This window comes from Hirundo rustica, chromosome 13 (genome assembly GCF_015227805.2).
Source record: "Hirundo rustica isolate bHirRus1 chromosome 13, bHirRus1.pri.v3, whole genome shotgun sequence".
Lineage (NCBI taxonomy): Eukaryota > Metazoa > Chordata > Aves > Passeriformes > Hirundinidae > Hirundo > Hirundo rustica.
This window is the reverse complement of record NC_053462.1, coordinates 3,188,633-3,202,741: the sequence shown is the minus strand read 5'-3', so window position 1 is coordinate 3,202,741 and position 14,109 is coordinate 3,188,633. Positions and strand designations below refer to the sequence as shown.

The 14,109-nt window shown below is 53.5% G+C and overlaps 1 protein-coding gene across 2 annotated transcripts in view; it reads right to left on the bottom strand.

Annotated features, from left to right (window-relative positions):
* The window catches only part of ZNF609 (zinc finger protein 609), a 63,571-nt gene extending 52,463 nt beyond the window's left edge, over window positions 1-11,108 (bottom strand). Inside the window, exon 1 of one of the 2 annotated variants that reach the window (XM_040077147.1) lies at window positions 11,022-11,108. The gene's annotated coding sequence lies outside the window, so the exon portion shown is untranslated. The remainder of the gene's footprint in view (window positions 1-11,021) is intronic. The other variant, XM_040077146.1, reaches the window with a different exon arrangement.
* Window positions 11,109-14,109: the final 3,001 nt, after the last annotated feature.

The following is a 14,109-nucleotide window of genomic DNA, read 5'->3' as shown; positions in this document are numbered from 1 at the left end:
CAGACCCGCAGGGACCCCAAACTAACACACCATCATTACTCTGGGTGCACAGGAGCCCCTGGCTACGGCACCCCACGGCCCAGAGAAAGAGGTGCCTTTCCCACTGCCTCCTCTGCCCAAGCTGTAGAAGAACCGGGTGGTATCCAGATCCTTCCCACTCTCCTGTCGGGGGAGTAACGCTGCCACAAATCACAGCATCTCAGAAAACAGAGCGAGGAGATTGATTCAGCTGTAAACGTGTCCTTCCCCTTACCTCCTGCCATCTCAGGATTGATCCCCGCACAACATGAAAAGCATGTGCTCACTTGTTGGCCTGGAGACCTGCCAACAAAGCATTTTAAGAGCAGTCCTGGAGCGCAGATCCTACAAGGAGACAGCTTTCTGCTTGGGAATGCTGCACACACACAGCACCAGACATGAATAATTCAGTTCCATTAGGTGCTGAGACCTCTATAATCCACATCTATGGGCTGGGACAGAGCCAAACCATATTCAGAGACAAACCTGAAAGTTCACTTTCAGGGCTGCACACACACCTAGAGACAGCTCTTCCACCAGAGCAGCTCTACTTCCAAAAGACAGCAAGGAAACCGTGCCAGCCCCTGGCTCTATGTGCTAAAACCAGTGCAGGATGCTCAGAACCCGCCGAACCCGCACCACTCCAGCTTTCTCTGCTGGTTACCGGAGGCCAGGAGACCAAAGCTGGGAAGGATTGACCGCCCAAGGGCAGCAAGATGTAAGAGAAAGCTCTTCTTTTGGCAGCAGCCAGCCCACACATCGGGAGACTGTCTCATAGCCATGTGCTCCAGCCTGCAGCGCTCCAGGATTAGCCTCTGGTGGCTTCCAGACATGACTGACTGCAATTTTCACCCTGATTAACTTTCAGGAATGCCCACAAGAAGGAGCAGCAAAGAAGACAGGGAAGGGGGGAGAAAAATCTGCAGGATGCAGCATTTCCTCCAGCAGGCACAAGGCAGGGAGCAGAAGGTTTGGTGAGATGGTTGCGCTGGCTAGCAGCGACCCTGGAGAGCAAAGCCCTCCACTCCCTCCCAAAAGGGCCAAAGGCAGTGGCATGGAAGGGATGCTGCCCTCGCAGCTTGCCAAACCCCCAAAGGGCTCCCCACAAGCTCCCAGCTGAGGCAGCAGCACCAGGGGCTGCAGTGCTGAGGCCCTTCCTCCAGCCACTGGCAGCCAGCCGGCTGCTCTCCCCATCCACTGCCTCTGCATGAGATCCCTTTTTGTTTCCTTTTACGACTAAAGAAACTCGGGGCGGTTGGGGGGGGGGGGGGACACACACTGCCTTCCCCACGCTGCTGCGCTCACTCCCCACTCAGCTCCTACCACTGTGCCTGTAATCCCCCAGCTGGGCTTGTTTGGGTTAGATTTTTGTTAAGTAACTCCCATGTCTTTTCTGCAGATTTCTTTTTAAGATGTTCCCTTTCTCCCCGCCCCCTCTCTCTAGAGCTGGGGGAGAGAGAAGAGAAAAAAAAGAGAGGGAGAAAAAAAAGAGAAATGTTGAACGCGAGCCAGCTGGCACGAACAAGAGGAGACGGAGAAATCTGCACAAAGGAGCTTCCTCACTCACTTGCTGCTTTCAGCTCAAGAAATCACGCAGGGGAGGAGGGTTCACTCTCCCCCAGACATCAGTCAAGCTGTAGCAGACAAAGGAGATTTGCCATGACACCCTCCAGAACTGCCACCCAACGGGGGCAGGATCCCTCCACCGCCTGCGCCCCGCGGGAGTCCGAGCTGTTGCAAAACAAGCCAAGGCACAGAGCTTCAAAACAGGCTGTTCAATGTGGAATTAAGCAAGATTTTGAATGGAGGAGCTGTGCTCCCGCCTCTGCGCTCACACAAGGCGCCCGGAGAACTTCAGTGGCTCTCAGGGCTGAGCGGGACAGCGTCAGCAAGCAGCCAGGAGGGAGAAGGCTGAACCCAATTTGAATAAAATGGAGCCACCCTTCTTTTTTTAATATGGAGGTGCACTCTACCAAGACTACATCTTCCAGCATGCACTGCAGCCAGAGTGCTGGGAGAGACACCAACAAACTTAGGCCAGGACTCCCAAGTTTCTGAAGGCTGAGCCTTGACACTGGAAATGAACCTAAGACAGGGCAGCACTCAGCGATGAGTCATTTGCTGGCATTCTTGAGAAAAGCTTGAAATACTTCAGTCCAGGCATGACAAAAGCAGGACATACAAGGTCACTGGGGGAGGCTGAAGATGGAGGAAAATGGAGAGGTAAGCAGAGACCACTTTGGTGCAGGGCAGCCAGGCAATCACCCTACCTGAAGCAAAGCCCCAGAGACTCGTCAGCCACAACACTCACCTGCTCCCAAATACACACTTAGGCCTCAACTTCACATTCATCATCAGGCAAAAGATGCTCCTGGGATCAAAATTCAACCTCACACCCACTCCCATTCACTCATGACCTCAAAACATGACTTTTCTAGCAAAACTCCACACAACTCAGCACATGACAATGTCCAGTAAAGCTATCAATACAAAATATAGACACACGGTGCCAGTGTGTTTGAAGAAAATACCAGAATAGCTAAAACCTAGCGTTTGCCTCTTATTGACACTTCTGTAACCTCAATACCATGAGGATCAATTCAACCTATGGCTGAAAAACTCAGGGTTCTTGAACATGTCTGACTAGCAAAGACACCCTCTTGAGAACCCCTCACTTTCCAACAGGCTACAAAGAGCTCTGCTACATGAGGCACACAGAAAGGGGGAACACAAAGAGGACCAAAAGTTTCAGGCTTTCCTTTATATTGTGAAACGGGGAAAACTGGAACAAGTACATCTTTAATCCTCCCATCAGTTTTACCAGTATCATCACCAAGGTCCAAATATTTTGTCTGCTTGTGCCTTGAGACTCTGCAGTTCTGCAGATTTACAATTATTTGATTTTGATGTCTCTCAACTTGTGTACTTTTTCAGGTACCATGTCTGTATGTACTTCTGAATAAAACACAGCTCACATTTCTTCCACCAACTTGCAACGGAGTCCAAGAGCTTCATATTTCAAGAAAACTATGAGCAAGAGAACCCGCACATGGTCCTCAGGTCAAGCAGGAGGCACACTGGTACCTACAGACCCACATGAAGGCACCAAACCCTCCATTCCATTCCTGTTAAGGATGGCTGGCAAACAGCACCTTCTTGGAACATCTGCTTACTCTCTGCCAAACTGCACTGCTGGAGTCACTTCTCCGGTGGGAAGCTGAGCAAGCAGCACTGTTACACACAAGCTTGAACGTACATGTCTGCATGACTCAGGTCATAGAACCGTAGAGCAGAGCAGGGTGGAAGGGACCTTGAAAGGTCACCCACTCCAACCTTTTGAGAAAAAGGGAGATCAGGTGAGATTACCGACCACCCTGTCCAGTCACATCTTGAACACTCCCACAGGCATGACTCTTACTGTGTCCCAGATGGGGTTGTTTCAGGGAATGGCTGTAAAAATTTCTCTCTTATGTTGAGATGAAACCTAGTGCAATTTTTACCTGTTGCCTCTTGACTTCTCCATATGGCTCCCCTTTGTAGGTGCCCTTAAGTCCACAATGTTCCTGCACACACAGCACACCAGCAAAGAGCTGACTGACCTTCGGCCAGGCAGGAACCAGGTTTGCAGGAAAGGCCATGGTGCTAGGGTAACGTGGTGGGATGAACTGGAGGAGTACCAAACATAGCATAAGCAGGCAAGACTCATGCCATGACTTTGTTACAGCTCTGACAGCAGGGTCTTGTGTGAGCCACATCCCCTTTCCCAAGCCTTTGCCGTGGAGATGAGCAGGGAGTAGCAAGGCTCAGGTGCTGGATCACGGCCTGCTCATCCAAAAATGCCAAGATAGACATCTTCCAGCAAGCATGGCCTTGCAGACTCTAAAATCTCAGGCAGCTGAATATGGCCAAAATCTAAGAGATCCTAAATATTACCCAAATCCACAAGCATAAACTGGTGCCCAGCGTCTAAACTTTCTGCTGTATAGGGAAAGAGGAATTGAAAAACTCACATGTGTGGGAGAAAAAGTATTCAGTAGGTAAAATGACAGAGCAGCTTCCTTCCTACAAGCTCAGCTCTCAGATCTACCCTGAATGAGGGCTGCCCAACAAGGATTTACCCCTCACTGTCGTGTCTCCATGCTGGAAGACACCTTGGTGTAACTGCCATACCCAAAGCTGCACATGATGGTTTAACAAGAACCAGAAACACAGCCCCATCTTCACCCAAAATCTGCATCCTCTGCTTGCCCCATGATCACGTGCCACCCTGTGGGTGTCATAGCATCACTGGCACCCAGCAGGTGCCCGGCAGGCACTGGCAGTGCCAGAGGAGTAGAGCAGAGGTGCCATGGGGTTTGGCTGTCAAAGGCTGACACACAGGCCATTGGCAGCTACACAGCAGCAAAAGCAAAGCAACACCACGAGCAATAACCAGCCAGGATTAACACGGAATCCCTTTGGGTGAGTCTACCCCAGACAAGCCAGCGCGTTCCGGCAGCACCAGACATGGCCCCGGTGCTCCTCCACCACCACAAAGGCCATTCTTGTTGAGCCCAGCCAGCCATGTCGCTGCTGGCTGGTGCCAAAAATAACATTAAATACTCAAAATGAGACATCTGAGCCAATCTGCTTGGCACTGCAACGCCTTCCATAGCGATAAACCTGGGGAATGACTGTCCCTTGAACAGAGCTGGTTTCAGCCGGGAAAGTGGACGAGCTGTGTGGATTTAAAACCTGTGCAGTTACATCCTTGCTAACCCCAACACAGAAGTGAACTGATTTACGAGAGGCCTAAAGGTATCTGAACTGGTGGCCTGTTCTTTTGCACAGCTTAGAAGGGGGTAGAGAGCACATAAAAATAACCCACGAGGTTCTCAAACTTCATCACTCCATGCAGGCTGGAAGATGGCCAGCAGTGAGAGGAAGCAGCAAGACGGATGTGACCAGGAAAGATCCTCAACGCATCAGTCATGGAGATGGGAAGAAAGAAGACCTGGCGAAGACCAAAGACAATCAATGGGCATAAATAACCACTGGAGCAAGTGCCAGAAAAGGGAACATGCCCTTTTCTGGCAGTCCCTGCTCACCCAACATTGTCAGCAGGGATGCAGGAAGACACCCAGCTGTTGGCAGCATCCCGAGCTCAGGGTGTTGGTGGGAGCAGGGTGGGCTCTACTGAACCAGCCATTTTCTCCCTTTCCTTACAGGGCTCCAGAGGCAGCGTGGCTCCTCACCTTGCTCCTGGTCTCCCTGCTGTCCCCCAGCCCCAAACTCATGTTCTCATGGTCGCAGAGATGCAGGTATCCAACAAGGATCCCGCTCCACAGAGGTACAGCAGGAACAGCAAACCACTGGCTGCACTGCCACTCTGCACCAAAGTCAGTATCTCTTTTCCATCTTCTTCATCCAAAGGAAGAGCACTGGAGTCATCCCAGCCGAGCAGTGTCCCCCGGCCACAGCCCTGCCTTGACAGGAGAGGGGCATAGCAGGGCTGGTCAGAGAGGACAGACAGCCACTGGTTTGCTTGCTCTCAGAGAAGGGAGAGCTTCTGGGCTTTATTTCCTTTATCCTTCCTTTTAAGAGAAGAGAATACAGCCAGCCTTGGCTGTTTCCCAGCCTTCAGAAGACGATGAACATCTCTGCACCGCTCCAAAACCGAAGGAGCTGCCACTTCACCTATTAATGCCTTTAATTCCCTTCATTCGATAACCAATTAGGGCACCTTGGCTCCCAAAGCTGAGGCTCCCTTTGTAGCAAGGCCAGTACGTGCGGCTGTAATCCCTCTTCCTGTCACATCATCAGCCTGGGAACACTTTGAGAAAAAAACAACCAGACTGTGAAGTAAAGGAGGAGGGAAGGCAGATGCAGACAGGGACAAATGCAAGCAGAGCAAGTACCATGCCGAGAAATCCCTTTTTTTTTGACCTGGGAGGGATAATAAATAGGTGTATCTCTCAGATTAATACGGCACATTTGTGGAGCTCTGATATCCATCAGAAAGTTGCTAATTTGTGCTAATGACCCATTGCAAATTGCCGAATTTTGTGAATTAGCCAGCGCACAGGAATACAATAAAACCCAATGAAAACCATGCATCAAAGTGGGCTGGGTTTATTTGGGGAGCCCTAGTGCACTTGGAATTACTTGTGGCAATGGATGCAGAGGGATGGTGCAGATTAGATGTGAAACCCTCTCAAAGACAAATAAGAAATGCTCAGGACAGGAAGAAATTTCAACAAGGTTACTAAACCTTTGGGAAAGGAGAAGTAATTCTCTCAGAGGTGAGCAAGGTTGTTCCTCTGCTGTTGGAGTCATAGTGGTCATGTCAGTGAAGTCATTACACACCTCCTTTTCACTCCTTTAAAGCTGCACAGCACACTCCTCCTGATCCGCCCTTCATCCCCTTGGAGAAGCACCAGGAAAACTCCCAGTCAAATCTTTGGACCCACTTGAACCAACAATGCTCTGCTAATCCAAACCACAAATGGGCTCAGCAAATTCATTAAAATCAATTTTGTTATCATTAAATCAGCACAGCTCCATTACACATGATGGAGCACTGTAGAGATCTCATCATTCCAGCCACTGGAAGAATGAGGGGCCCAAGAACAGCTTAGAGGAAAAATCCAATGCCACAAAACCCTTCTGTGCTTGGGGAAAGAGGAGCATAAAGCAACAACATCATCTTTCCTTTTCTTACACCACCAACATGGCAATGAATTGTAAAGTTGGGCATTCAACGTTTCAATGAAAAAAACCAAAGTTGTCCTGAAACTATCCTTATTCATCCACAAAAAAACTGCACTTGCATCCGTTCATACCTCTCACACCACATCTGAGCTGACGCTGAGCAGCTACGTCAGTGGGTTTTGTGCATGTGAAGGACACTCAGCTGCAGCGAAAACAAAACCTCTTGGGCTTGTCACAAAAACTGATTTTTCACCCAAATGCAGATGGGAATTGGTTTCCTTTAAAGAAAAAAATCAATTGCAAGAGCAACTGGAGTTCCAGAGCAAGTTTCCTGGTCAGGCAGCCATTCCCTGTTTTCTTACTGTAAAATTGTTCAAGCTCAATCTCACTCCTTCCTCCGACACAATGTCATACCCCAAGGCACTGACCCTCGGTAGCAGGAAAGTGCATCTGCATGGCAAAATAAGCCATATCCCAGTGGGATCTCTTTTCCTGCCCTTTCCCAACACAAAGCAACACCCTTCCTCATCCAAGTCAACCCAGCATGGGGACACAAAGCAGACTGGTTGCTGCCAGAGTGGCCAAAGCTCTGGTTCAGGAGCCACATGTGGCCACCAATGAGCTACCAGGACAGCTGCATGCTCTAAGCCAGCTCATCTACCTACCCCTGATCTTAGAAAAGGTCCTTCACATCCACATGGGCTCTTCAACACATCTCCACCCCAATCCCAAACCCTGATGGAGTCAAGCACCCCCATGCAATGGCACCCTCATCCCTCCACCCACTGCCACAAGCACCCAAATTAGGATCTTCCCAAGTAAGCAGGCAAGACCCAAGAGAAAATGACCAGCTCTCCCCATGCCCAGAGAGCCCATGAAGCATCAGAAGAGGCGCGACGGAAGAACTGCAAACAGCCTGGGCCATCTCCAGGTCCTTCAGAGGTTTTGGTGCTTCCCAAAAAATACCTCCACAAGCCACGTTCAGTTGCAATGGAACACAGGTTTGGGAACAGACACATGACTCCATATCCTGCTGGAAGCCTGCTATGATAATCATGGACTTCTCCATCACCTCAGTGGGCAACCACCCAACAGACTTCAGCACTGATCCACTCGCTGCTTTTATCACATACAAGCAACTGAGCACGGTTAAACTGTTACCAGCTCCTAGCAAGGTCACCTGCAGCCTCACCTCCTCTCCGCAGGGACACTGCATGTGACACGCTCCCCAGAAGCGTCCGCTGCTCGCTACCTGCCCCTAGCCGGTCCCTGTCTCTGGCCAGGAACACTGGCAACGGAGCCAACACTCAAAGGGCATCGCAGCACACGCAGTATGTCACACAGCCCCAGAACAACATACCTGGGACCATAAATACCATCTTATTTACATAATGCTCTGGATAAAGGGGACAAAGAGGCTTATTGCATTACATCTGGGACTAGTATTGCATCAGCGCCCACAGGCCCTAATCCCAGTCAGAGCTGTGCTGCGCGGGGTGGGGTGGGACAGCGCCGAGGTGCATCCCCACTCCCAGCCCAGCCAAGGTCGAGGCTCAAGACTCTGCCTCTTCCCACCACAAGCATGCAGAGACAGATCCCTTACACCCTGGAAATGCCAATTAAATCAAGCACAACACATGAATTTGGTCCTCAACTGCCATCAGCTGAGCCCAGAAGTGAGATCCCAGATGTGGGTCTCCCACCTGTCGTGGCCTAGACACAACACACAGACATTGACTTTGTCCAGGTAATGATGCCCACATGGAAGTGCTGGAAAGACCAGGCAGCTCCTGGCTTTCTCTAATTTATGCAATCACAATTAAGAATACACTGTAAATATAAGCTGGAGGCAATTTTTGATTCAAGGCAGCCCTGTTCTCCAAGAGAATAAACCAGACAGAGTAAACTCAGGTCTGTCCTTGTTAATTCAAAATAAAGACACGCACACACAAGCTCTTGGGCAGATCCAACTCCATGTGAGAGCACCTCAACTGCGAGCCCTTTCTTCCCAGAAATACACTTTTTCAGCTCAATTTACAGGGAAAAAGCTTTTGAGGCAGAAGTAGCGATGCCATCACCACGGACATAAGACAGGCCAGGTGTAAGGAAGCATGAGGGGACTTTGCAACTGAGGCAAGGGAGGGATTATTTGGAGGGATTATTTTTACCACCCTGCACAGGGCTCCAGACAGACAGATGGAACCCCCCCAAAAATCACACCGCTTTCAGCACGAAGAGAGATAACAAGTATGTTAAGGGACACATCCAGGCACACATACACTGGCCCCTGAGGCTAACTAGCAGCCTAATGGTGACTCACCAAACACACAGACCAAGTCTGAGTGCCTGGCTTGGAGAAAGGAACCAAATCCTCTCCCCATGCTCTGGCCATACTCAATTACAGGTCATTTCGACTCGCTTGATAATTAATTTCCTCCAGCGGCTGTAACCAGAGGCAGCCCTTGCCCTGCATGCCAGGCCAGTCTAGGTGAAACATTAAATCCTTGTCCTTTTCCACCAGAGACACTGCGCTCCTGGCGCTGCGCATATCTCCCTTCTCCTCCTCAGAGGAGAGGAGAAAACCTCACTGGATGAACAAGGGAGCAAAAGGGCAAGGATTTGTGTTTTGCGACTGAAACAGCTTCAAAATAATAAAATATAAATTATTTTTGGTCAAGAGCTAATCAATAAAATCAGCTGCCTGGATTTTCTGAGTGCCGTGCATGTGCGGTCGCGTACTGCCAACAAAGAGCTAGAAATGTGCGGCATAATCTGATGCTGGAGTCATCGCACAAAGCGTGGAAACAGGTTTTCCTGAGGGTGTCCAGGCGAGGAACTGCCTGCACACGATGGTGCCCAAAAGCCAGCCCCAACATTGGCACCCTTGGACATTCCGGAGGAGGGGGAAAGAGCCCATGGGGCTCTTCAGTGCACACTTTGGAAAATGAGCGTCTAACGCCTCCTCCAAGGGAAAGGGCCTTCCCAGAAGGGGGGGAAAAAGGAAAGGAAAGGCAAAAGGAAGGCTGCTGGGAGATGGAGGGGAGCCAAGTCTCGCAGACCAGACCTGAACCTGTGACCTTCCCCGTGTACACAACGGGCGGGAGAGCGCACGGCAGGAGTGCTCGGCCCGCCGGCCGCCCCAGCCCTCGCGGGACACCCGGCCACGTTGTCACCGGCGGGGTCACCTCCAGACCGGCCCCGCTGGCCAACGGGGACTCGAACGACTCGAAGGAGGGCGGCTGGTCCTGCGGCACCCGGCCGTCAGCACACGGCCCGGCCCCAGGGGTGATGCCCGGAGGGGCTCCGCTCTCGGGGTCTGACCCGCCCCAAACTCACAAGGACTCGCTAAATGCATTGGGGAACATTTAACCTTCCGGGATTTGTGCCGAGAACCCCCCACAAGCGCTACAAAAGAGCTCGGGTCCAGCGAACCTCCGCTCTCGCTGTCCTTCTGCTCCTGTGCCCCCCAAACCGTCCCTGCAGAGAGACGGGGGTCAAGAGGGGTGACCCCCGCCTCCGCCCAGGAACACCGCTATCCTCTCGAGAAACCCCTCCCCGCCTGCATCACCCCCCGCAATCCCCGATCCTTCCCACAAAACCTGGGATGGCGGTGACCCCACGCAGGGGACACCCCTCCCTGCAGCCGTGGGGACCCCGGGGCTCTGAGCGAGACCCTCGCGACGGCAAAGGCGAGCCTCGCACCCCTCGGGGGCCCGACCCCCAACGGCCACACCACCCGCGGGGGCTCCTTCCCAACGGCCACGGGAGGGACCCGCAACCGGCCCCGTGGCAACGGGGAGGGGGGGCCACGGGCACACAAACCCTCGTCCCCAGCGGTCCCGAGGGGAGGCTCCGGGAGCTCCATCCCCACGGCCAGAGATGAGGGAGGGGGATGCACGTAACGTCGTCCTCGATGGTCGCAGGGGTGGGGGGGGCGCACATAGACTCCCCAAGGGTACGGTGCGGGGGGGGGCACAGCCCCGTTCCCAGGGGTCACGGGGGGAGGCCACTGAAAATCCCGTTCCCAGTGGTCCCGGGGGAGGGGTACCCAGAGCCTCGTCCTTAAGGGTCACGGGGGGAAGCACAACCGCGTTCCCGGGGGTCACAGCGAAGAAAGGCGGTGGGCGCACATCCCCGTCCCGGCGGTCACGGCTCACGACGGCGGCCCCGGCTCAGCCCGTGCGGAAGGGACGGGGGGGAAGGGGGTGCCCGAGGCCCGAGGGGAGCCCCAACCGCCGCCCCCCCCCACCACCCCCCCCCCCTCCGCCCGCGGCGGGGCGGCGTGGCGCGGGGCCGGCCGAGCGCGCACTCACCCGGTCGCTGGGGTATCCGCCCTAGGTGCGCTCCATGTGGGTCGCGCCGGGGCCGGCGCTGCGGGCCGGGGCCGGGGCCGGGCCGGGCCGGCCGGGGCCGCCACGCGCTGAGGCCGCGCCGCGCAGGCCGCGCCGGGTCCGCCGGGCGGGGCGGGGCGGACGCGGCGCAAAACGCGGAGGGCGGAACGTGGAGCGGCGTCCCCGGACGGCGGGAAAACACGGAGCGGATGAACCGCCTAAAGGATCGGGAGCCGGAGACAGACAGGCAAAACCCGGAGCGGAGTCTTCCTTGCTTTAGGAGCCGGAGCCGTCGAAGTGCCTCCTCGGAAATGGCGGGAGGGAATCTTTTGGGGGTGTTTCACGCTCTGAGCGGTGTCTCGTGAGACCTCAGCCCGGCACGGTCCCCCCAAGGCCACGCTTTTAGCTCCCTGAACCAGCACAGAAAGGCAGGGGGCAGGAGTCATCACCACCTGGGGTATCCACACCTACCTCAAAGTCCACCACATCGTGCCCCATGCTGCCACTTTTCCACTCCTCTGGATGGAAAGAGCACCTGAGTCCCCAGCCGTTCTCATGCCCTGGAGGTGATGTCCCCTAAATTCTCTACTTCCCACCCAAAGCCTCAGCACTGGCCCTGCTGACCAGGGAGGAAATTCCAGCTCATCTCAACCCTGGCCCCTGGACAATCCAAAACCTCCACTCCTTTTCCCAAAGCCTCAGCATCAGCCCCACTGTTCGGTGAGGAAATGTTGATGCTTTTTGCCTCAAACAATGACAACACAAGACCCAAATCCCTGGCAAAGGAGGTGATCCCAAGAAGGCCAGAGGTTTGGATGTCTCACCAGCTTTTGGGGCAGGGCCAGGTGGGAGGGAGCCAGAAGATGCTTAAAGCAATGGGAAAAGAGGGATGAGAATTCTCTTACAGCCCAAAAGAGAGAAAGAGAAGAAATCCTTCCTTATCGTGATGAACAGAAACTGTTCTCGCACAGCACAGAGCCAATGCTGGCAGGCTCTAAGACAACCTGCATTAATAAAACCAGGTCAGTTTTTACTGAAGTATTTTCAAGGATTGGGTTAAAGGATTTATGGGCATTTGGTGTTGACGTTCAGCAAACCTCAGACCAGGAATGCTGCTTCCAAGGGTGGAAAAACCAGCATCAGACAGGAACACAGGATGGACCAGGGATGGGTTAGTGCATCTTTCCTGGCAAAATCGTGATGCCACTAATACAGGAGGAAAATAAAACCCCTGCCAGACAAGGCAGTTCCATTGGGAATGATCTCAGCATCGCTGCAATGACATATTTTGTCACAACCACGAGCAGGGCCTGTGATCCAGCCTGCCTGCAGCTGTCAGAGATCCCACAGAATCCTACAGATAGTGGACATGAAACCCTTACCAATAAAACCTGCAGGCACCAGGTAGACACGAGCTGTGAGTGACAAAGGACAGGGATGTGACAAGGCAGCAGCCACTCTCAGAGGTGGATGCAGGAGATGGATCTGGTTTAATATGGAGCCAAATCATGGGCTCATGTTAAAGCCTGGCTCAGGCATGGGATGGGTGATCCATCCAGGATTTTAACAGGCAGTAGGTGTGATGGGAAGGTGCAGTTACAGAGTTGGTACTAGATCCCACTCAGATCCCACTCTGTCACGGTCTTGTCTGATGGTGCTGCACTCCTGGGACAGGAGCAGAAGCTGGAGCTGCACCATCTGGAGCCAGCCTGGCACCTCCTCCCTGGGTGCTGACTTCCAGCCCTGTGTGTCCCACCTCTCCCACACAGCCCACAAGGAAGGCCTCTCCTGCCTCCTTCTTCCCAAGGCACCAGGACCCCAGGATGACTCCCCAAGCCCCCATCCCCCTCCAGCTCTGCTCCTACTGGCACCATAGATATCCTCCATCACTCTCAAGGGACATCCACCAAGACAGTAAGGTCTCCATGTAAGGAGAGTGCAGGGACATCTCTAGGAATCCCAGCACAGCAGACTGGACCATAGTGGTGGGACACAAGGGACATAGCGGATGAGGGGATGCAGCCAGAGGAGGAAGGAACAGGAGAATCCCATCATCCTTGGCCACATGGAACAGCAGCTCCCTCACCATAAACTCTGTGCCAGTTGGGGGCAGCTCAGAGCTGAAACACCCGTGAGGATTTTCCCAGTGAGGAATAACGTGGGTGGGTGTTGGATTCAGCCCCATCATTTCCAGCACCTCAGAGATCCCATAGGCAGCAAATGGAGCCCGAAGACAACTCCCAGGGCAAACGGCATGGGTGATTTCCAGTGCTGCAGCACGAAGGCTCTGCACACTCCTTCTCTCCCACGGGGCAGAGGGCTTGGACAAACTACACCAAGGAACTGTGCCAAGCAGTTAAGCTGGCAGTTCCCACCGCATTCCTGGGAAAGAGGAGAAGAGATGCCAGGAGTGCTGGGGGGGTGACTCTGTCCCCCCAAGAGCAGGGTGGCCTCAGGGTAATGAGAAGGAGCTCTTAGACCATGGCAAGACAGAGCCTGGAGCACTGAAGCACGAAGGGATTGCAGCCCAGCACACACCAGTGCACGATGAGCATGGACACGGTAATTTGGGGAGTGGCTCAGTGTGAGGGAGTAGAGAAAAAGGCAAAATTCAGCCTATTCCAAAGGTGCTCTACACACAGCTGCTGGTGTCCAAGTCTTGGGTGGTGGCTGCTTTGGTACAAATCAGTAGAAGGATATAAGGGCACTGAGCGGTGATTCCAAAGGGCTGGAAGAGCAACTGTGAGCAGGCACAGAGCCCACCTCTAACCCCAAACCTCCCATCCCCACTTGGCAGGGCTCAGGCTCTCTGGCTGTTGGGAGCCATTCCCCTCATCCCCTCAGCTTCTCACCCTTCTCCTCCATGTGTCTGACTCCATAAAGCCAGAAATACTTCAAGGCACTTTTTGGAGAGAGAGATCCTGCCAAAACCAGGATGGGGCTGGGCTGCCTGCTGCTGGAGAGCTCCCCGTGCCCATTCTGGGGCCCGCTGCTCCCGGGGCTGCCCGTGATTGTTGAACCACATCCTGTCAAGCTCCATCTCCCACCCACCCTTGTCTGCAGCGCAGGA